The sequence below is a fragment of the Prionailurus bengalensis genome, chromosome B1, assembly GCF_016509475.1.
Source record: "Prionailurus bengalensis isolate Pbe53 chromosome B1, Fcat_Pben_1.1_paternal_pri, whole genome shotgun sequence".
In the NCBI taxonomy this organism is placed as follows: Eukaryota; Metazoa; Chordata; class Mammalia; order Carnivora; family Felidae; genus Prionailurus; species Prionailurus bengalensis.
In genome coordinates this window covers 17,723,089-17,746,393 of record NC_057344.1, presented here as the reverse complement: position 1 = coordinate 17,746,393, position 23,305 = coordinate 17,723,089, and the positions used below count along the sequence as shown (strand labels likewise).

Below are 23,305 nucleotides of genomic sequence, written 5' to 3'. Positions count from 1 at the left end.
GAGTTCGAGCCCCGCGTCGGGCTCTGGGCTGATGGCTCAGAGCCTGGAGCCTGTTTCCAATTCTGTGTCTCCCTCTCTCTCTGCCCCTCCGCCATTCATGCTCTGTCTCTCTCTGTCCCAAAAATAAATAAATGTTGGAAAAAAAAAAAAGAAAAGAATATATTTAATCCATAGCTACTGTTATAACATACTGAAACTATTCACCAAATACTTACAGCTTGAAGCAGGTAATCTTAACTCACCAATCTGAGCCCAGACCGTGCAGCTTCCTGCCTCTCATCTACTTCCAAGCCCACGCATTTGCTAAAATATTCCAAATGTTTTCATAACAGTGATGGCAGCAGAAAGTCTAACATAGGTAGTGAGAAAAAAGATAAAAATGATTTAATTTTGACTATTATGAATTAGGAATTAAAGCTTCATCTCTTACCAAAACGCTAATAGCTGCTTGTGATGTTTTTTCCAGAAAAAAATACAGGAAAACACTTGTGTGGTTTGATTATTTATACAGGAGTGGTGAATCCTAATGTCAGGATGCCCTGGTGCTTAGACTTAGTCAGGTAAAGAGCACTACCCTTTCAATGAAGCTCTAAGGTACAACCTTCAGATTTGGTCTTTATGATCCTGAAGATCTCTAAGATTATTCTGTTCTAAAAGTAAATCATGTTAAGATAGGAAGGGTTGGAATTGAAGGTCCCTAAATGTTCTAATTGAGGAAATATTTTGGACTCTTTTAGTTTCCCCAATCTAAAAGTTTTGTGATCCTAAGGAAAACTATAAGGAACCATTTTCTTTCCCTATGTCCTTAGTCTTTGGTGTTAGCTACTGGATGAGATGTGGGCTCTATGGATTGGAAATCTGTGGAAGAATAAGTCCCAATGACCCCAAACTGTTACTTTGAAATAACTGGTTTGCTAAATTTTGATTGGTTCATACTCAGAAACTTGGCTCTCTTCATATTTGAAGCAGGTAATTTCACCGTGTTGCCAAAAACTGTGGTAGATTGACCCCAGCAGTACCTTCGATTAGTTCATACATCCTTGTATTCACTTTTGGCAAAACTCTTCCAAATTATTGTTAGTCTTGGCTTTGTTACTGGTTTTGGCCAATGGGACAGAGGATACACTAGCAGAGAATTGAAAAGTTTTCCTTCTAGAGTTGTTGGTACTCCGCCACCGTGGAAACAAGCTCAGGTTACCCTGGTGGATGGTGAGAAACACATGACCCAGTTACCCACCACTGCCCCAGCTGCCATCCAGTCAACCTCCGGAAGGAGAACTACCAAAGGGGCTGGCAGCTGACCACAGACACATGAAAAAGAGCCAGAGAAAAACAAATTGCTCAGCTGAGCACATCCCAAATTGCTGACTCCTGGGGTTGTGGGCTAAATAAATGTGTGTTCTATTAAGCCACTAGTTCTGAGGTGGTATGTTATGTTGCAAAAACTGATTTACATAAGAGCCAGGAAGAAGATGCTAACACATGAGAGAGGTGTAAAGGAAAAGATGATCTCTTCTTTCATAATCTTCTAGGATTAGAAATTAAACCATTGCCTACAGTGGAAGAAGTAGTACAGGGATAATGACTTACAAAAGAACAAAGGGGAACTTCAGAACTTATTATAAAGCTACAATTATCAAGGCAGTATGATCAGCATAAAAATTGACATATAGATCAATGGAACAGTATAGAAAGTTCAGAAATAAACCTAATATTTACGGTCATTGGTTTTTGACAGAGCCAAAGAAATTCAATGGGGAAAGGATATTTTTTTCAACAAATGGCAATGGAATTATTGGATATTCATATGCAAAGAAGGCAATAATAATAATCTTAAATCTTTACAGGACACCATACACAGAAATCAACGAAAAACGGATCATAAACCTAGATGTAAGAGATAAATCTGTAAAAATTCTAGTGGAAATGTGAGCTAAAATATTTTTGAAATTGTGTTAGGCAATGATTTCTTAGATGTAACATTAAAATCATGATCTATAAAAGAAGAATTGATAAATTGGACTGCATCAAAATGTTAAAACTTTTGTTTTTCAGTAGATACCATTAAAGTTAAAAGACAAGCCCTAGCCTGATAGAAAATATTTTCAAATCATGTATCTTATAAAGGATTTGTATCCATAATCTATGAAGAACATTGTACACTAAAACTGTAGTAGGTGACTGATGTCAGCCTTTTGTGACCTTTCCATGCCCCGTGCCTTCCGTGACTCCTTGATACCCGAAGGAGATACCAATAACAGGAAGAACTGGCTTATAGGAGAGGGGAGATGATGGTGGAGTAGAAGGACCTGAGGCTTGTCTCATCCCATGAATGCAACTAGGTAATTATTAAATCATCCTAAATACCCCAGAAATAGACCTGAAGCCTGGCAGAACAAACTCCTTGACTAATGGGAGAGAAGAGGCCACATCAAGGATGATAGGAAGGGCAGAGATGTAGTTTAGGGGAGAAATGGATCGTGGGTACTGTGGAGAGGAGTGAGCCATGGGCACAGAGAAGAGTGAGAGAGAGAGGAGCACGCAGGGGAATGCACAAGGAGAAAGTTTCCCCAAAGCCATTGGCTTGGAAATGAGAGGGGCTAAATTTCGTGAGTTCTTGCAACTAGTGGGGCTTAAAGTCTAGAGTTTTAAAAGTCAGCAGTTTGACTGAGATAGAGCACGGAGGGCACTGTGCTGCTCCTGGAAAGTAGGCAGGCAAAAAAACCCCGGAAGCAGACAGCACGGAAACAGTGATCTGAAAAACGCCTGGGGTACACAGCTGGGAGATTATTTGATTTCTTGGAGCATGTCTCTGAGAGGCAGTGTTCATGGAGACACCTCTTAAGGGAGAAAAGGAGCTGACTGGAGCCATTTCCTTCTCCTACCCCTCAGCATAAAGATAGAGCCACCTGCAGAAAGCAGGCCAGCACCCACACTGGCTGCCTAACTTGCTTATACCAAGCCCCAACCCCATGTGCTGTGGTGAAACTACCCCTCTCTGCCAAGTTTGCCTTTATCCCAATGGGGCGGGCCCTTCCCCCAGAAAACCAGCACAAACCCCTGCCCACACCACATCTCCCAACCAGAGAGTCCTGCAGGGCCTTAGTTCTCCTGAAAGTAGTATCAGATATCATTTCACAAGCAGACCGGAGCACACCTAGTTAAAGCTCACCACACTCAGGCCAAGGACCAAACACTGCCCACAACAGGCGAGGAGAGCCTCTGCAGACGACCAGCCCGAAGGACAGAGAAGCCACAACACAACAGCAGAGTGCAGGCAGCACACACCAGAGACACTCCCTGAAGTGCCAGGCTGTGGACACTACATGAGCTCTTCTTCATAAAGATATTACGTTGAACAGCAGAAAACATAAGTGTCTTTTCTAATACACAAATGAAGGCAGAGACCTAGACAAAATGCCAAGGTGGAGGAATTTATCCCAAATGAGAGAATAAGATCAGGCCATGGCCAGAGATCTAAGCAAAATAGATATGGTAACATGCCTGATGGAGAATTTAAAGCAACAATCATAAGGATACTCACTGGGTTTGAGAAAGGATAGAAATCAGGGATACCCTTACCACAGAGATAAAAGAGTTTAAAAAATGAGATTGGAAACAGGCTTGATACAATGAAGAACAGGCTGGAAGAAGCAGAGGAACAAATTAGTGACCTAGCAGACAAAATAATGGAGAATAATGAAGTTGAACAAAGGAGAGAAAGAATTATGGAACATGAGAATAGACTTAGGGAAGTCAGTGACTCTATCAAATGTAATGACAATCCCAGAAGAAGAGAGAAAAAAAGGGGGCAGAAAATTACTTAAGGATGTAATAGCTGAACATTCTCCAACATGGGGAAGGAAACAGATATCCAGATCCAGGAGGCACAGAGAACTCCCGTCAAAATCAACAAAAGCAGGTCAACACCAAGACATATTATAAGTAAATTTGCAAAATATAGTGAAAAAGAAAAAAATCTTAAAAGCACCAAGGCAAAAGCCATCCTTAACTTACAAGGGAAGACCCATAAGGCTTACTGGAGGTTTCTCAACAGAAACATGGCAAGCCAGAAGGGGATGGCTTGATATATTTACAGTGCTGAATAGGAAAAATCTGAATCTGCTGAATAGAAAAAAAACAAGCATACTCTGTCCAGCAAAGCCATCATTCAGAATAGAAGGAGAGATAAAGTTTCCTAGATAAACAAAAACTAAAGGAGTTCATGACCACTAAACCAGCCCTGCGAGAAATATTAAAGGGAACTCACTGAGTGGAAAGGAGAGACTAAAAGTAACAAAGACAAGAAAGGATTACAGAAAATCTTCAGAAACAACAAGTAATAAAATGACAGTAAATATAAATCAGTAGTTACTTTGAATGTAAGTGGACTAAATGCTCTAATCAAAAGACATAGGGTGTCAGAATGGACAAAAAAGAAGACACATCTATATGCTGCCTACAAGAGGCTCATTTTGGACTGAAAGACACCTGCAGACTGAAAGTGAGGGGATGGAGAAACGTCTGTCACACTAATGAATGCAAAAGAAAGCAATACTTATATTGGACAAACTAGACTTTAAAACAAAGGTTGTAACAAGAGATAAAGGAGGGCATTACATCATAATAAAAGGGACAATCCAACAAGAAGATCTAACAACTGTAAATATTTTTTCACCCAACATGGCAGCCCCCAAATATATAAAACAATAATAAACATAAAGGAACAAATTGATACTGATACAATAATAGTAGAGGGCTTTAACACTCCACTTGCATCAATGCACAGATCATCTAAACAGAAAACAAACAAGGAAACAATGGCTTTTAATGACACACTGGACCTGATATATTCAAAACATTCCATCCTAAAACAACAGAATACACATTTTTCCCAAGTACTCACGGGACATTCTCCAGAATAGATCACATATTAGGTCACAAATCAGGCCTCAAAAAGAAAAGGAAGGAAAACTTCCAAATTCATTCTATGAGGCCAGCATTACCCTGATACCAAAAACTTGAAATCATACCATTCAAATTTTTCTGATCACAATGCTATAAATGAGAAGTCACCCACAAGAAAAAATTTGGAAAGACCACAAATACATAGAGGTTAAACAACATGCTAGTAAACAATGAATAGATCAACAGGAAATCAAAGAAGAAAATTTTAAAAAATACAATGGCCCAAACCTTTGGGATGCAGGAAAAAAGTGGTCCTAAGAGGAAAGGATATAGCAACACAGAACTACCTAAAGAAGAAAGAAAAATCTCAAATAAACGCCCTAACCTTATACCCAAAGAAGCTAGAAAAGAACAATAAACGAAGCCTAAAGCCAGCAGAAGGAAGGAAATAATAAATATTAGAGCAGAAATAAATTATATTGGAACTAAAACAAAAAAACAAACAAAAAATAGAACAGATCAATGAAACCAGGAGATGGTTCTTTGAAAAAAATAATAAATTTGATAAACCTCTAGCCATACTTATCGAAAAAGAGACAATACCAAAATAAATAAAATTACAAATGAAAGGAAAAATAACAACCAACACTCACAGAAATACAAACAATTATAAGTGAATACTTTGAAAATCTAGATACCAACAAATTGGACAACTTGGAAGAAAGGTATAAATTCCTAGAAACATATGAATTATGAAACTTAAACAGGAAGAAATAGAAAACCTGAACAGACCATAAACCAGAAGATAAATTGAATGAGTAATCAAAAAGCCTCCAAACAAACAAAATTCCAGGGCCAGATGGCTTAAGAGGTGAATTCTACCAAACATTTAAAGAAGAGTTAATACCTATTTTTCTCAAACTATTCCAAAAAGAAAAGGAAGAAAAACTTCCAAATTCGTTCTATGAGGCCAGCATTACCCTGATACCAAAACCAGGTAAAGACTACTAAAAAAGAGAACTACAGGCTATATCCCTGATGAACATGGATGCAAAAATTGTCAATAAAATACTAGCAAACTGGATCCAACAATACATTAAAAAATCATTCACCATGATTAAGTGGGATTTCTTTCTGAGTTGCAAGAGTGGTTCAATATTCACAAATCAATCAACATAATACACTACATTAATACAAGAAAGGATAAGAACCATATGACCATTTCAATAGATGCAGAAAAAGCATTTGACAAAGTACAACATCGATTTGTGATAAAAAAAAAAAAACGCTCATCCAAGTAAGTTTAGAGGGAACATACCTCAACATATAAAGCCCATGTATGAAAAACCCACAGCTAATATCATCCTCAGTGGGGAAAAACTGAGAGCTTTCCCTCTACAGTGGGGAACAAGACAGGGATGTTCCCTCTCACCATTATTATTCAACACAGTACTGGAAGTCCTAGCAACAGCAACCAGATAACACAAAGAAGTAAAAAGCATCCAGATCTGTATGGAAGAAGTAAAACTTTCACTATTTGCCGATGACATGATACTCTATATAGAAAACTTGAAATATTCCACCAAAAACCTACTAGCACTGATAAAGGAATTCAATAAAGTTGCAGGATACAAAATCCACATACAGAAATCTGTTGCATTTCTATACACCAATAATGAAGCAGCAGAAAGAGAAATTAAGGAATCAAACTCATTTATAGTTGCACCAAAAACAAATAAGATACCAAGGAATAAACCTAACCAAAGAGGTGAAAGACCTGTACTCTGACAACTATAAAACACTGATGAAAGAAATTTAAGAGGACACAAAGAAATGGAAAGACATTCCATGCTCATGGATTGGAAGAACAAATATTGTTCAAATATCTATATTTCCCAAAGAGATCTACACATTTAATGCAGTACCTATCAAAATACCAACAGCATTTTTCACAGAGCTCAAACAAACAATCCTAAAATTTGTATGGAACCCAAAAGACCCCAAATAGCCAAAGCCATCTTGAAAAAGAAAAGAAAGCAAAGCTAGAGGCATCACAATTCCCAACTTCAAGTTATATTACATAGCTGTAGTGATCAAAACAGTATGGTATTGGGGGAAAAAGGCAACTAGATCAATAGAACAGAATAGAAGACCCAGAAATGAACCTATAGCAATAACTCTTTGACAAAGAAGGAAAGAATATCCAATGGGAAAAAGTCTCCTCAAAAAATGATGTCGGGAAAATTGGACAGTTACATGCAAAAGAATGAAACTGGGCCACTTTTTTACGCCAGACACAAAAATAAATTCAAAATGGATTGAAGACCTAAATGTGAGACATGAAAACATAAAAATCCTGTAGGAGAACACAGGTAGCAACCTCTTTGACATCAGCCTTACCGACTTCTTTCTAGATATGTCTCCAGAGGCAAGGGAAACAAAAACGAAATAAATTATTAGGACATAATCAAGATAAAAAGCTTCTGCACAGGGAAGGAAACATCAACAAAATTAAAAGGCAGCCTACAGAATTGGAGAAGATATTTGCAAATGACATATTCAATAAAGGATTACTATCCAAAATATGTAAGAGCTTATAAAACTCAACACCCAAAAACAAATAATCCAATTTAAAAATGTGCAGAAGTCACGAATAGACATTTTTCCAAAGAATACAACCAAATGGCTAACAGATACATGAAAAGATGCTCAATGTCACTCATCATCTGAGAAATACAAGTCAAAACCACAATTAGATACCACCCCAACCTGTTAGAATGGCTAAAATCAACAACACAAGAAACAACAGATGTCGGTGAGGATGTGGAGAAAGGGGAACCCTATTGCACTGTTGATGGGAATGCAAACTGGTGCAGCCATTCTGGAAAACAGTGTGGAGATTCCTCAAAAAGTTAAAAATAGAACTTCCTTGTGATACAGCCATTGCATTACCAGGTATTTACCTAAAGAATACAAAAATGCAAATTCAAAGGGATAGATGTACATGTTTATAGCAGCATTATCTGCAATAGCCAAATGATGGAAACAGCCATACTTTCCATCACCAAGAAGAAGAAGTGGTATATATATACAATGGAGTATTACTTGGGAGTCAAAAAGAATGAAATCTTGCCATTTGCAACCATGTGGATGGAACTAGAATGTATTATGCTAAGTGAAATTAGTCAGAGAAAGACAAAAATCATATGACTTCACTCATATGAGGACTTTAAGATCCAATACAGGTAAACATAAGGGAAGGGAACCAAAAATAATATAAAAACAGGGAGGGGGACAAAACATAAGAGACCCTTAAATATGGAGAACAAACAGAGGGTTGCTAGAGGGGTTGTGGGAGGGGGGATGGGCTAAATGGGTAAGGGGCATTAAGGAATCTACTCCTGAAATCATTGTTGCACTATATGCTAACTAACTTGGATGTAAATTAAAAAATAAATAAATTATTAAGAAAAAGGAAACTTCAACAACAACAACAACAAAAGAAGAATGCCTATATATGCATTATATAATGCAATATAATTCAGCCATAAAGAATGAAATATTGTCATTTATAATGACACAGAGCTGGGGATTATATTGCTAAACAAAATAAGTCAGAGAAAGACAGATACCATATCATTTCACTCATACGTGGAATTTAAAAAACAAAACAAACAAGGAAAGGGGAAACAAAAAAGAGAGAGGCAAACCAAGAGACTCTTAATGGTAGAGAACAAAGGTTGACAGAAGGGAGGGAGGTGGGTGGGGGGCATGGGTGAACTAGGTGATAGGGATTAAGTAGTGCACCTGTGATGAATGCAGGGTGATGTATGGAAGTGTTAAATTAGTGTATTGTACACCTGAAGCTAATATAATACTGTGTGTTAACTAACTGGAATTAAAAATAAAAACTTAAAAACATAACAGGAAGAACTGGAAAATCAGTTAAGCAGAGGCATGCAAATGATATTTTTGAATAATCAATTATGATAGAAACATAATTTATTAAGATCACCTAGGGGTCTTACACATGTCTATGTGGAAATCAGTAAACCTTAATTTTATCAACCAAACCGTATGCCTTGTGACACACAGATATTTGGAGAAGTGCTTGCAGGCGTGTAAACCCCATTCCCCTGTTGACATATAATCCCCTATAACTCCAGAGCTATTCTTCAGAGCAATGCGAAGGACTGTTTCCTGGGCTGTGTTCTTACTAAGACAATGAATAAAGCATTCACTAACCTACCCTGAGTGCCTTCCTTTCAGTTGACAGCATCTACAACTCATAATAAAAAAACCAAACAACCCTGTGGTGGCCGGGTGGCTCAGTCTGTCAAGCATCCAACTCGGTCTAGGCTCAGGTCATGATCTCACGGTTCCATGGGTTCAAGCCCCACATCAAACTCTGTGTCAGCAGCACAGAGCCTGCTTGGGATTCCCTTTCTCCCTCTCTCTCTGCCCCTCCCCACTCATACTGCTTCTGTCCCTTTCAAATAAAAAATAAAACTTTAAAACAAACAACCCAATTTAAAAATGGGTAAAGGATATGAATAGACATTTGTCCAAAGAAAATATAAAAAATATCCAGTAAGCATTTGGAAAGATGCTTAACATCATAAATCTTTAGGTAAATGCAAAGCAAAATCATAGTAAGACATAACTTCACACACTCTAGAATGGCTCTAATCAAAATTCAGATAATAACAAGTGTTGACAAGGAACAATTGGAATCCTCATACATTGCGGAAGGGAATGTAAAATGATGCAATCACTTTGGAAAGCAATGTTTCTTTTAAAAAGTTAAATATAAACTTAGCATCTGGAATAAAAATTCCACTCTTGGCTGTCTACCCAAGAACAGTGTAAACTTAAATCTGCACAAAGGCTTGCATCTGAATGTTCGCAGCAGCGTATTCATGGTAATCCAAAATCAGAAACCCAAATGTCTACGAACTAGTGAACTGATAACAAAAGCAATGCTGTATATCTATACATTGGCATACTGTTCACACTGTTCAGCAATAAAAAGGCATCAGCTACTGACACATATACAACACAGGTGAACATCAAAATCATCTAAGTGAAAGAAGCATTCAAAAAAAGACCCCCTGTTGTATTATTTGATTTGTGTAAAATTTTTACACATGATCTTAGCCAAAAGGCCGAGAAACAATTTTTGTATAAAATTTTTAGAACAAGCATATCTGTAGAGCTGAAAGCAGTCAGTGCTTGGCCTGGGGCTGGGGATCGGAGAGGCGATTGACTACAAATGGACATGAGGAACTTATTGAAGTGCAGGAAAACATTTTAAAACTGGGGTGTAGTGATGATTACACAGTTTTATAAATTCACTAAAAAACATTGATCTCCACACATACAACGGGTGTATTTTCAGATAAGTAAATAATATCTAAATAAAGCTTGATGGTTAAAAACAAACTTTGACTTCTCTCTTGAAAGAGAAAGAAAAAGGGGTGCCTGGGTGGCTCAGTTGGTTAAGCGTCTGACTTTTGATCTCTGCTCAGGTCATGATCTCACCCTTCTTGAGATCAAACCCTGAGGACAGAGCCTGCTTGGGATTCTGTCTCCCTGTCTCTCTGCCTCTCTCTCTCTGTCTCTCTAACCCTAACCCTAACCCTAACCCTCAAAATAAAGTTTAAAAGAGAGAGAGAAGGAATTGGTGAACACTTGAATACATATGACTTAGAATTTGACTATAAATAATAGTTTTAAAAAACTGACCCACTCTTAGGCCTCCGTGTGTGTATATGTGTTAATGAGCAATGTACTGACATAATAACACTATTTTTTTCCCTTGGTGTTTCTGAGGAAAGTGGAAACTTTCATTATATAATGATTCCAATTGCAAGGGTTTGGCGGGGGGGGGGGGGGGGGGGGGGCGTGCGGTTGGCCTTCTGGGGAATTTGTGGCTGTCCGCAGAGTGTCTGGTAGGTCAACAGGAGGGCACATGACGCACATATAACAAGGGCCTGGGCTGACCCTGGTGGTTCCGTATCTGCGACAGCACTTTCCCCAGCCCTCTCCCACTCCCCATTCTGTCAGTGCCCATCAGCACCCCTTGGCATGGTCAGTGCCTCCCCCCACCTCTGTCCAGATGCCCAGCTTCAGGTTCCTGTGAGGAATATGAAGGTGGTCTTCATGAAGCATATGGTTCCGTTTTGTTGATTTGGTCCAGTTGTTTGAAAACATCTTGTCTTAAATAGCGTGCTATTTATCATGTTTCACTATCTTTCAGTAGAAGTTTGAAGAGGGGGAAAAAAATCAGACGTTTTCTTGATTTAATCTTAGTTTCTCAAATTTGAGAAACTGTTTTATTACTTTACAGTGGAAAAGAAGATTGCACCCCCTTTTTTGTTTTACTACATCTGTAAGAGCATGCATTGTTGTGATAAATTAAATCTGGCAAGGATTAAAGGAAAATTCTCCCCCTAAGTGATCATGCAGCTTAAAGCAACATCAGTAGGTCAACTAAACCATCCCTCTGCCAAAGACAGACGGCGCTTAAACCACACCCAGGCAAATGAAAGTTTATTCTATTTTTAAAGATTTCCAGGGGAGAGGATCATTGGAATTTTTGCCCCTTAAGGCATTTAGTCTGTCTGAGAAATTCATTTTACATAGGAACATGATAGAAACAAAGAGAACACAATTGTCTGGCTGCCAAATCCTAGGATTTTTATTATTATTATTATCATCATTCTGAAATACAGAGGACAGAGTGGAAGATAAAATTCATGCCCTGTGTCTGGTATGTTTCTGATTAATGAAACAGACTCTTATATTTTATTAAGGTTAAGTAACCGAGCCCAGCCAAGAAGCGGAGTTTTGCATTTTAATTTGGGGAATTTTGACAATAATAAGGCTGCTGAACATAAAGAAGTTAAAGCCAAGAACTGTTTTCTCTAGAATTCTATGCTTTTCTTCAGCTGTTACACTAAAGGAATTGTAGTTTAGCCAGTGAGAACCTCATAAATTTAAAGTATTTATGGGGGCATTTTCAATTATTATTCTGAGATATAGAACATCCTCTTGCATAAATGGAAAAGTCAGTGCACAAGTGGTTTAAAATGAGAAAGACTGAATAACAAAAAAGTTATCTGTATATATATATATATATATATATGTATATATGTATATATGTATATATGTGTATATATATATATATATATTGCTTCTGGGCATATTTTAATTTAGAAGAAATCAGTGCTTTTCTAAAATAATTTTAATTATTCAAATTGCCCATTGTCATTAGGAGCTAAGCCTCATTCTTTTTCTAATTAAATGTGATCATTTGCTCAAATTGTTCTCTTCTCAGTGGGTAATAGGCACAAACTGACCTTGTGAGAAGATCTAACTTCCCAACAATGAGTATTTCCCCTCACTCCAGTTTGTGATTAAAAAAAATATGCAGGGTTGTTGGGGGTGGGGTGGGGTGTGTGGAGAATGAGCCAGTTTCGTAAATGCCCCCTGGCAGTGAGAGAAAATGCTTACTCCACACTCTCTGCTGTAAGGGCCAGAGCTGAGAAGGAGGGAGTGGAGGAGACTGTCTGTCTGAAGGAGGAGCTAGCTGGCCGCCCAGCCTAGCCCAGATCCCAGGCCTCTGAGCTGCTGCAGAAAGCAACTCTGCAGGATTCCCTCCCTCTGTTCTCCTGGCCACCAGCCCCTCCCTTCCTCTCCCTTACCTTCACCCGTGTAGACAGGAGCTAATATATAAACAAATGTATGAAAATTCCAAAGTTGAGTTTTGTCCAAGGTAAATCTTTAACCCTTATCTCTCCCATATTTGCCATCTCACTCAAAAGATATTATAGCGTACATATTAGTCATTTGACTTCCTTGGGAGTCATAACCATTGGGATCTTTAAAGACCAGGAGCATGTTGGGAAACTGAGGCAGAAGGGGCCAGGAAGCGGGGAGACCTGGGGACATAGTCCAGAGGGGGAAAGGTGACCCCAGTGAGGATGACTGTGTGACTGTGACCACAACCAACTCATGCCCAGGAGCAAAGAGAAAGCAAGGCTGCCATTTGCTCACTTGGAACCCCAGGGGTTGTGACATGGGCCCAGTGTGGGGGACAGAAGTTGCCACGGGAAGACAGGCGTGTGGACTTTGGTTTCTGGTCTTGGCGCTCATGCTTTTTGCATGCGCACAGAAACTCTATGCCCAGGTCAGTCTTCAGATACCACAAAAGAAACTATAGAGTTCTAAGAAAAGTCAAGGTATAAACTGGCTTAGACATCTTTGAATGCCTTCAAAGTAACACAACATTCAGAGCAGAGGAAAGCCAGAGATAAATATTGGTTTTCTTTTTTTAAGTTTGTTTATTTAATTTTAATTTTAATTTTAATTTTAATTTTTATTTTTATTTTTATTTTTATTTTTATTTTTATTTTTATTTTTATTTTTATTTTTTGAGAGAGAGGGAGAGAGAGAGAGGGAGTGAGGCAGAGACAGAGGGAGACAGAGAATCCCAAGCAGGCTCCATGCTGTCAGTTCAGAGCCCGATGGGGGGCTCGAACTCAAACCACGATATCATGACTTGAGCCAACATCAAGAGTCGGTTGCTTTACAAGCTGAGCCGCTCAGACGCCCCATGTATTGGTTTTCATGAGTTCCATCATAAAGCATATTTTTTCTAGGTCAGAGAAAACCCATTGAACAGAGATTAAAATATTCGTTTTGCAGTTTGGTTAATTCACTGATGATTTAAATAAAACATGGTAATTCTAGGTTAAAGAAGATGTGCAATGGGCTAGAAGTAAGCAAACACCACTGCTGTTTGTGATATCATCCCGGCAGGGGCAGAATTCTAATTCTAATTCTAATTCTAATTCTAATACCCGGCAGGGTAATTCTAATGGTAATAGAAAAGCAAAGCAGCAGAAAGACTCAGGTAAGGTAGGTCTTTGGAAATTATTTTCAACAAAAAAACCTAAACGGAACTTGGCATTTTCCTTCAAAGTACACAGTTGTAAAAAAGAATGGAAGCACAATTAAGCCCCCAAATGCTCTACGTTCTTTTCCTGTTGTAGTACTATCAGCCTTTCTGATTTATACATATCTTATTATCAAAGAAAATTGACCTTGATTTCACATCACAATTTAGCAACCCACCCACCCCCACCCCCAACAAACTGCTATCTCTTTGAAAGAAGTTATTTCATGCTAAGGCTCGGTTGCATGTATCAACAGTTTAATTTTTGTCTGGAGTTTTTAAGTGGCAGTTAGAAAACAAGAAAGGACTCACCTCTTTGAAAAGCAGAGCAGTGTCTGGCCATGTGCGTCTTCGGCTCCCTGGGAAAGTGATTTCAGATGGTCGGTTGTGGATGGCTCAGACTTCCTCAGCTCCCTCCCACACAGGCAAAGCATGCCTTTCCTGGGGCAGTAGGTTGAGAGAGGAGAGCTGTGATGTGCAAGGATAGAGTCAGTAATCACCTGTCCTCTCCAGGCTTCCAGTGCATTCCATCTAATCCCTAGCAGCCTAGAAGCAGGAGTTTAAAGTCACCCTTTTTTCCATCAGTGAGGAGGACAAATTTGGGAATTTTAAAATGGAAAAAGTGGTATTATGGATATTTAGACCTGAGATAAACACCTGGCATGGAGGGGAAAGGAGGAAGGGGAGACGGGGAAATGGTTTTTTTGTTTTTTTTTTTTTTTTGTTTTTTACTAGTTTAGAACTTTGCAGGAGGTTTTGACTTAACTTAGTAACTTAATAACTTTAGAACTTCTAATAGCGTTCTAAATAAATTGTTAGTGTCAGAAGGAATTAAGTAAGTGTTATTTACCTAAGAAAAGCCTTGTTTTCACTCTGTATTATTTTCTTATTTGATTTCTATGAAACAAGTTTCTCAAGAAAGTGAAGATTTGCCAAGAGAACGAGTAACAAATACATGACAGTGCTGTCACATGGAGTGCCCTCTGTGTACGGTCACAGTTGGCCTGGTCCTTCTCTCCCACAGCAGTTACGCTCTGTTTCCCACAAGGACCTCAAAGTCTTCCCACTGCCCCACCGAGGTTGGAATGGCCTTGGCTATAGTGCAAAGGTAGAAAGGAGACAGAAACAAAAATTGAAGGAGACAAACCTGAATTCCAAAGCAGTCAGGCAGGCCCAGCAGAAGGGCCCAGGGTGCCGCCTTGCCACAGGATGTACTGCAGCCAGCAGCCTCCAGCTGAAGCCAACCTCAGTGGCCTCTTAATTCCAGACACACATTGCTGTAGTGCAGCCACACCCACAGCAAACACTCTCCCATGGGAGTTGGGCGACACCCCCCACCTCCAAGAAAAGAACTGTTGGCAAATAAGTTGATTTAAATCCTGTGAGGACAATAATAAATATTAATGTTTCCATTTGCTGGGATTCTGAAACATGTCGGCCATCGGGAAGGGAGACACTGTCCTCGATTACAATTCTGTAAGATAAGTAACCCATTCCTTAGGAAACTACATGCCAAAAAATTAAATGACTGGACTGTATCCACGTAATCACCAAGTTGCAGAGGTTGTATTCGAACCTAATATTTCTGGCTCTCCCCCGTTTTCACAACATCACTATGGATCTTTTAAATAATAATGCTACAAGATACCATTTATTGAGCACCTATTGTGAACCTGGTATTCTACACACTTTCTGTACTTCGTCATATTTAATCCCCAACAGAATCTTTAATATTAGATAATGTTACTTTCTATTTTTGACCTCATAAAGGTAAAATGTTTGATGACCTAGGTAGGTAAGGTTTGGGGACGGTTATTATCAGTGTTATAGTAACCATGATGGATCTCTGTCTCCTCATTTTGTTCAGGGAATAGATTGCATTTAATGTTGTCTATGTCTTGACAATTGTATAAGGCTTTCTTGAAATACTAGCTAACGCTGTGCTCTTTGTGCATCTTTGACCCACAGGGAATAATGACTGCATTAAACTGGTGATATTGATTGAGAAAATAAGTTTTGGAATCATCCCAATCTGGTTTAGAATCTAGGCTCTGTCACATAAGCTACATGGCCTTGTAGATACTCTTTAATATTTCTAAGCTCCCGTTTCCCCATTTGTAAATTATAGATAATAATACCTAACTCATAAGTATTCTCGTTGTGCAAATCAAATCAAGCAATGTCCATAAAACACTTAGCACTGTGTCTGGCATCTACTAAGCGCAAAATAATTGGTAGTTGTAGTTATTTTACAACAACGAGTAATCACATTTTATTGACTGCATCAATTAGAATTCAATATAGCTGCCTTTAACAGAAAAAAAAATGTCATTGCCTGAAGAAGAGAGATGTGAACTTCTCTCTCATGTAAAAGCAGCACAGAACAGGCCACCAGGACATATATGGTGACTCTGTGGTACCATTAGGGAGACCCAGGATGTTGCCCTTGTTCTGTCATCTAGGCAATGGCTTCCATTCTCAAAGTCAGTTCATGTCCAAGGTGATTCTCTGGCTTAAGCCAGCACATCTGAGTCTTGGACCTAAAGGAGGAAAAAGCTTCAGTTAGCTTCCCAAAGTCCCATGTCAACTCATTTGCTTCTATTTTTTTTTTTTTTTTTTTTTTTTTTTTTAGTTCCATGACCTTAGTTCCATGATGTGATCTGTTACATGACCACACCATGCTACAAGAAAACTGAGATATGTTCTCTTTTATTCCAGGACAAATTATGCCCTGTAAAAGTATCAAGATTTGTTTCTAAGGAGGAAGGGAAAAAATGGATGTTGGAGGAAGCAGGTGACAGTCTCTGCGACACTGGTAAGAATGCTAGTGCCCTGATCAGAGCATGTCAGGGCTGATGGAATATTCGTGAGCCCTTAGTTCCATCATTTCATTTTAAAGATAAGTAAACTCTCATCCAGGGAGATAATGGGATATATGAGGGATTGCGTGGTGAATCAGTGGCGGTGGCCAAATAAAACTCAGATCTCTGACTTCCAGGTGGGCCAGTGTACTTTCTGCCAAATTCATTTTCATTCTAATAAATGACTTTGGGTTTTTGAAAATCCCCTTTTAGAGAGATATTACCTAAGTCTTTATATCAAGGCTTCTAGTTCTCATTTTGTCTCTTGCATTGGTTAATAGCTGGTCACTAGTCAACGTAGAACATATTTGCCATTATAAGTAGTGTTTATAATCACTAATAGCCATTTTACCAAAGGCAATAAGTATAATCCTGTCATCTGCTCCATAAATATAATTTTAATACTCTTAATTATTTTTTTAAAATTCTCTTTGGAGTCCCTTCCATTATTCTTTCAGTCTGAAATTTATCTTCTGAAGATGTGGTTTGCCCTTCCCGAGGTTACAGCTTGTGGAAATGTTACAGGTCTGCATTTGCAAGCTTGTATTTTTATTAAAGGAAACTTAGTTAACATGGTTCTATCTCATTTAAACTAAAATCTGTGTAATACTAGAGTGCTATTTGATATCAATAGGGCCCTTTTAATAGGCTTTTAAAGAACCTTTTATTTCTAGAAATAGGAAGCTATGCATTGCCTAAAAGCACCCTAGTACAGGAACATAAGTAGTGAAAGATTAGAATTGTTAAGTCCAGGCCACCGATTTTTATATGAACCCTAAATTAGAGTGAATTCTCTAGCTCCTAATTAAAAAGGTTTTAATCACAGACAAAGAATAAAAAGCACAAAAGAACATGTAGCATAAGGAAAGAAATTATAATTATTTAGTTGGGAGGAAGCTGTGTTGGGAAAAAAATCTGTGCAGTCACATTAACTTGTCATACCTTCCAAGCATGATTTCAAAGTGAAACATAAGAATTCTCTTGTCTCTAGAAACCAGAATTTACCTCAATCACAGATTTATTTGAAAATTATTTAGTAGAGGGGGCGCCTGGGTGGCTCAGTCGGTTGAGAGCCTGACTTCGGCTCAGGTCATGATCTCAGGGTTTGTGGGCTCGAGCCCCACGTGGGGCTCTGTGCTGACAGCTCAGAGGCTGGAGCCTGCTTCTGATTCTGTGTCTCCCTCTCTTTCTGCCCCTGCCCTGCCCGTGCTCTCTCTGTCTCTCTGTCTCTCTCAAAAATAAATAAACATTAAAAAAATATATTTTTTAAAGAAAATTATTTAGTAGGGAATTCCGGATTTTAACAGCATGTCTTCTCATGGAGGATGTTGATCCTAAGTTGGTAAATGAAGGAAAAAATACAACAGGCTATAAATACAACCTAGAAAAACACTTTTTTGTTTTAATAACATACATAAAAGCATGTATATTTAAAAGGTTCTAGAAGGATATATACCTAGATATTAATATATTAATAGTAAATATCTAAGGTGGTGTAATTGTGAGAAATTTCCCCCTTTTTCTTATCTATATCTATATTTTAAACATCTACTGTTTTTCTAAGAGGAAAAAAAGAAATGTTTATGTTTTCATTTTAAATGATGCACCTGATTACAACTGGTTTTGAAAGAAAGAAACTAGTTTAATTCCCTAATGCATTCATTTTCATGAATGCAGTGGCAGGTTTATATTGTGTGGACAGAATACCTATATGTACTTGAAAAAAATATGGCTCCATTTATCCAAAAAGCATTTAATCCTTCAAGGTGTCATAATTTGTCTATTCCTGTTTTTCCAGAATCTGAAGGGTAAAAAAACAAACAAACAAACAAACAAAAAAACACCTCTTTATTTTACAGATGTCCAGATGATGGTACTATTACTTCTATGTGGTAGGTTGAGGAACAAATGAAAAGTAGAAAAGTATTAAGTTCATATGAATTTACTAGTGTTTAAAAATGAATTTATGTTTTGTTGTATTTGAAAATTAGTAGCACAAGTAATTGACGTATAGTATTTATTCAATCTCTAAACAATGGTAATATTCTTGGCACGTATTTGATGATCACTGATACTAATTCCAAACAGAGACCTGAGATCCACAGTGGTACATCCACTCAGGTCCTCACCCTCTCCACCATGTGTTCAGCCTGAATTATCTGCATCTTAATTAAGAAAAATAATTTTTCCCAGAAACCAGTCTCACCCTTATACCGATAGTCCCCTTCTGCCCATGCTTTCTCTCACCTGAATGCCTCTTCTCTCTGCCAAGAAGCAGGAGATAATGATCAGAGGTAGAGATCCAGAAAGAGCCAAAAATCAGGGCATTGAATGAAAGAACAGAGAGTATTAGGTGATGTCTCATGTAGTACAGATCAAATGGAAGTGCGGACATCGTGCTTCAAAGCCCTTCTCCCAGGTGTTCCACGGTGCCCCGTGTGCCCTTGAGCTGCCTCCATCATAGGCTACACAAAGTCTTCATTACAGGCACTGCACTTCAAACCCTTTTGTGCTTTGTCCTTCCTACATGTGTAATAGCAATCTGGCTTGAGCACGGACTATGTTCCCTGTGTGTCCATTTCTGCTCAAACACTACAGACTGATAGCAGAGTCCAATAGACGTCTATACTCATTGGGCTGAAAATCTTCTTGGAAAATAACTCGGTTTTTGAGGACTCAAACACGTTGTCAGGTATAGAAGATGCACAAAACTGCCTCTGTGAGGTTTATTTGAAGCTGTGGCCAAGGATCCTTCTAAGACAGAACTTATCCTACAGCTTTATAAGCTGACTGGCCACACTTCTTAGGAGATTCAAAAATGAGTAATGATTGAGTGCCGTATCAGTTAAATTTATCCCCAGCCCATTTTCATAGGAAAAAGACAGCTGTGAGTCAAAGGTGAAAACCTTGAATCCTGAAGTCTCTCTAAATCATTGGGCTACAATAGAGTTACTTCAGAAGCATCTCAAGTAGATTATGACTCAGAGGGAAACAAGGCAAAGCAGCGGGTGTGTCAAACAAAGTCAGAGTGCCCAGGGGTAAACCGATTATCACATAGAAATGTAGACTCTGTGCTTGCAGTTTAGGTTTATTGGTTTACGAAACAGCTTACCGAGTCTTAAGCCACCAAAAAAGAAGTGAGAGTTGATAAATCCACCCTAAAATGATTGAGCTCCTTTGTGGTCAGCCTGCTTGCCGAGAGAGTAGCTGGCTGACGGTCACCATTCTCTTGCCATTTCTGACTTGGCAAAAGCTAAGGATGCTGCACAGGGCAAATAAAGCATGTGTTCCCGAACCTCAGGTGTTACACTTTTTTTTTTTTTTTTTTTTTTTTTGGTATTTCTTGTATTTCTTCTCTGTTAAAATTGTACCCAAAAAACTCACTCTTAAATTATGCTAAATTCCTTCTCTGGGCAATTCCTGGGCTTCATTATTCTGCATGTCTGTCTCCTTTGATCAGATGAGTCCAGTAATTGATCGTACTTTATAGGGATATTTTACCAGAGAATGTGACTTCTTCTCTTGGTTTATCCATCCGTGATCTGCTTGTGTGTACTGATCTGTAAGTGGGCAGCACCCAGGCTGGACAATTCTCTCCCAAGGACTGGCTGTTGAACACTGGTTCAGCAAGGCAGGCTTGCCTAGAGCCCAACCAGACCCATAGATCCACAGTTACCTTCCCCTGGAATGTTTCCAGCTTTGAGTGAGACTTTCATCAAGCCCTGGGTCTATGCCTAGGCCTCTCCATATGCCTTCCTCCGTGTTATGGGATTAAAATGTCCAGGAGCAAATGTACCATGTATAATGTCTAAAAACAGAATATAGGGATTTTATCAGGAGAGTACAAAATCCAGACTAGGCTCCACCACTGTGTTAGTTTTCTTGTTAATATAACAAATTGTCACAAATTTAGTAGCTTAAAACAATGTAGTTACATTGTCTTACAGTTTTGAAAGTCGAGTCCGAAAGCAGTCTCATGGGACTGAGGGCAAACTGTCAGCAGACTTAGTTCCTTCTAGAGGATTTAGGGGTCAATCCATTTCCCTACTTTTTCCCACTTCTATAAGCCAAGTACATTCCTTGGCAGGTGGCCCCTCTTCCATCTTCAAAGCCAGTAGCATAGCATCTTGCTTCCAGCATCACAGTACCTTCCTCTTCTGCAATCAAATCCCCCTTTCCCTCTTTCTTGTAAAGAGCCTGTAATTACATTTAGGGCCCACCAGAATAATCTCTCCATAGGGAGATCCTTAACTTTATCATATTGGCAAAGTCCCTTTTGCTCTATGAGGTCATTCTCGAGTTTCTGGGATTAAAACATAGACATTTTTGGAGGCATTATTATTCAGTCCAGCACAGCCAGCAAATCAGGATGTTTATGGTTGTGTTAGGCAGCATTCTTCAAGAAACATAACCAATAAGATATAGATATATATAATATATATTATGCATTAATTAATGCCATATTAAATACCTTTAAATCTTATATTAAATCTCTTTCTAGACATATAATTATATATAACACATATAATTACATCTCTTACATTAATTCTCTTTTCAGATATATAATTTATAAGTATAATGATATGATATATATGTAGAAAGAGATTTAATGTAGGGTATTGGTTCACCCGATTATGGAGGCTTAGAAGTCTCAACAATCTACCATCTGCGAGCTAAAGACTCAGGAGAGCCAGTAGTGTGGTTTGGAAGCCTGGAAACTGGAGGGGTGAGTGTGGGTCATGTAGACTCCAGTCCGAGTGTGGAAGCCTGAGAACCAGGACAGCTGAAGGCAGAAGATCTAATTCTCAGTTTAATCAGGCAGGCAGAGAGCAAATCCAAATTTCCTCTACCTTTTTGCCCTGTTCCAACCTTCAGTGAGCTGGATGACACCCACTCACGGGTGGTGGGGGGGGGGGGGGGCGGGCGGGCGTGGATATCTGCTCTACTCAGTCTCCCTGTTCAAATGCAGACCTCCTTTGGAAATACCCTCACAGAACCAAATTAGTTAACCAGCTATTTGGGCTTCCCTTGGCCCAATCAAGTTGACACATAAAATTAGCCATCACAACAGTACAAGATATTTTATATTCTAATAGACATTTCCTATTCCATAGATATATAGCATATGATTCTTTGGCTGCAAAAGTGCCTATATTTTACTGTTAATGGAAAGAAAATAGACAAATCCTTGTCATCTGCACATGATTTTTCCCTTGGACATACAGTGCTTACACTGATGAATGGAATCAGTAGACTTTAATTTCAGTCTTTATTTAAAATACTCCTGAGTTAACCAAATTAATTGTTTGTCTACCTTTTTCTTATTTTGCCAGGTAGGATGGAACTGTCCCACTCTAATTGTACTAAATTTGTTCTGAATTATTAAAAATCCAAATGGACTTGTGGCCATTGACTTCTGTTATGCAAAAATCTAGAATTGATCAGGCATCAGCTTCTGTAGGTTAGAGGGTGGTGACAGTTGTGGGATAGATAGCACAAACCCCAATGGACTATCAAATACATAGAGGAATTCATACCACATCGCATATTTTAGGTTTGTTAATGAAAATGGGATGTGAAAGAAGGGAATGAGAGTACATTGATACATTTTTCTCAATGGAGGCTATTATTCAATATTATAAAACCAACTAATCAACATTTATGTAATTGAGAATTTTTATTACATCCTGAAAGGAAAAGGGTTTTAGTCCATTAAAAATTGATAAATCCTCTAAAACATCTTCTTTGAAAGCCAAACTAAGTATAACTGTTACTTGTAGTCAATGCTAAAAATGAAAAAAAAAAAAAGAGCAAACTCATAGTAGAATGCTGTAGAAAGAACATTAGATTTGTAGAAAAAAGTCACAGATTTTCAGCTGTAATTATGCAACTTACAAGTCATGTACATTTAGGCAAATAGTTTGATTTCTCTGAGTCTCAGTTTCCTTATTTATAAAATATGAATAATATTATCTATTTCAAAAGATTGTTACAGTAAGTAAATGAAATATTACATACCAAGTGTCTTGTGAAATGCTATAGAAAAATTAAGACGTTATTGTGAAGGGCCCACCAAGAACTATATTTACAAATAAATACATTGTTAACTAACATCGTTTGAAACATTTTAGCTGTTCTTAAAGTAAAAAGTTACAATAGCAAAACTCATTAGTAGCCCCGAGGACATCTCTAAACTCCCCATGTTTGTAAAGTCATTATCATAAAGAAATACCAACTTCTAGAAACCGTGCCAAAGTAGCTAAGGTGAATGGCATCCAAGTAGGCCATTTTATTCAGGGTAAAAGTGGTCCTAAGAGTAGTTACAAAGATATTTACATGACTGGGAGTTAAAGAGGCAGAGAAACCCGAGGAGAAAACCACAATTTAAGCCATTGGAATCTACAAGTGTTTTCATTTAATACATATGTAGTGTCTTAATTTAACACATATTTCATGAGCAGACCATCTAATAACAATTTCTAGAATATGAAAAAATAGTAAGAGTAAGCATTACAAACCCTGAAAAATAGGATTGTTATAAGGACATAGCCCCACGGCTCACTGAGTACCACCCAGG

General features: G+C 38.3%; 1 long non-coding RNA gene across 3 annotated transcripts in view; it reads right to left on the bottom strand.

The window, feature by feature from the left end:
- LOC122471063 overlaps positions 1-15,559 on the bottom strand; it is a 63,272-nt gene extending 47,713 nt beyond the window's left edge. The window contains exons 1-2 of one of the 3 annotated variants that reach the window (XR_006294096.1): positions 15,015-15,559; positions 14,180-14,335 (exon numbers count right to left, since the gene is read on the bottom strand). This is a non-coding gene — a long non-coding RNA (uncharacterized LOC122471063). Of the gene's footprint in view, positions 1-14,179; positions 14,972-15,014 lie in introns of those variants that run through there. The other 2 variants (XR_006294092.1, XR_006294087.1) reach the window with 2 other exon arrangements.
- Positions 15,560-23,305: the final 7,746 nt, after the last annotated feature.